The sequence below is a fragment of the Sinocyclocheilus anshuiensis genome, unplaced genomic scaffold (genome assembly GCF_001515605.1).
Source record: "Sinocyclocheilus anshuiensis isolate Anshui unplaced genomic scaffold, SAMN03320099.WGS_v1.1 scaffold631, whole genome shotgun sequence".
Classification (NCBI taxonomy): Eukaryota; Metazoa; Chordata; class Actinopteri; order Cypriniformes; family Cyprinidae; genus Sinocyclocheilus; species Sinocyclocheilus anshuiensis.
The window spans coordinates 477,277-478,822 of NW_015548268.1; the positions used below are offsets into that span (position 1 = coordinate 477,277).

A 1,546-nucleotide genomic window follows, 5' to 3' on the forward strand; every position below is an offset into this window, starting at 1 on the left:
GCACTGGATAGCTGGCCAATCAGAGCACACCTCGCTTTTTCAGACCGATGAGCTTTGTAAAAATCGCCGCGTTTCAGAAAGGCGGGGCATAGAGGAGAAACAATAATATACAGTATGTAGAAAATAATGTGTTTTTTTAACCTTAAACCGCATAAACACATTTCATTACACCAAATACACAAAATAATGTTATTTTTAGCAACATCATATGACCCTTTTAAGCATTAAAGTCAATCATGCTGAACGTCAGTTGAATTGAAGATATTCATTACATTATCGCCACAGAAGAAGTCATACATGTTTGAAACAGCATGAAAGTGAGCAAATGATTATGAAATGAACGAGCATGGAGTCAAATCAGACCATCAGATCTGAAAACTTACAGCTTAACAAACAGCTCACATCCCACAAACCTGAAGACTTAGTCAAATAAAAGTTAATTAGTGTAGAGTTTGGGCTGCACTTTACTCAGTCGCGAGGTCTTTCCTGGAGCGAAACGCTGGGCAGCCGCCACAGAAAACACACAGGACTAAGTCCAGATCTCTGAAAGCAAACTGAATATTGACTCTTTAAATCAAACTTCTGGAAATAGAGTCTGACGGTGTCGGCTTGTAGGTCGTTTTTGGTTTGAGATGCAAACCGAAAGCTTAAATAGAGCACCGCTGCCGAGCTCAAATGATTTAAATGACGAGCTGAACAGGCCACAGAGGCTTTTAATGGCTAATTTCTCGCCAGTTTTTCACATGCTATCAAACAGACACAAGCTCCTCAAAAAGAGAGTGAAAGTCTCTGGGGCTCAAACTTTTTCAGCCTTTCTGGATATGCACAAATAACTCTTCACCCAGCCCACAGTAGCCCTCAAAAACTCAAACAAACTGTAATTAATATCATTCATTCTTCCTCTATGGATGCCAATGATCCTTAAATATGATCTCCTGCAAAATAAATAAATAAATAAAGCATGTATTTTATGTGTAAAGGTATATATTTCTTTGTGTACAGGCCCATTTATAGCATGTGAGAAAAACAATGCATGAAATTATAAAGACAATATGTTTGCAAAATTATTGTTAACATTTTAAAAATATTTAAAAATATATTCACAATAATAATTGCAATATTTTCAGGAGTTTTTATTTCATCATATCTAATACTATTAATAATAACATACATGTATTTGTTTCCTTTATTTCATAGTGTTAAAAACCATGGCTGTCAATAGAATAAAACAATCATGTTTAATCTCCTTTTATTATTATTATTATTACTGTGCTTTTACATTTTATTAATTAATTTTTTAGGACTTTATGTATTTCTTCATCATATGTAATAATAATAACACATTTATTTGTTTGTTTGTATTTGTATTTTTGATTAAAAAGTTTTTTATTTAGAAAAATGTAATTAAAAATATTATTTGTTATTTAAAATCTATGACTTATAGAATAAAATAATCATGATTAAAATAATAAAATAATTATGAGTAATCTCATTATTTACTTAAAAAGAATAAAAAAAAATATATATATATATATATATATTCCCC

At 31.2% G+C, this 1,546-nt stretch overlaps 1 protein-coding gene across 1 annotated transcript in view; it reads right to left on the reverse strand.

Annotated features, from left to right (window-relative positions):
- The window catches only part of LOC107655677 (piezo-type mechanosensitive ion channel component 2-like), a 96,362-nt gene that overhangs the window by 50,496 nt on the left and 44,320 nt on the right, over positions 1-1,546 (reverse strand). The gene's annotated exons all lie outside the window — the stretch shown is intronic.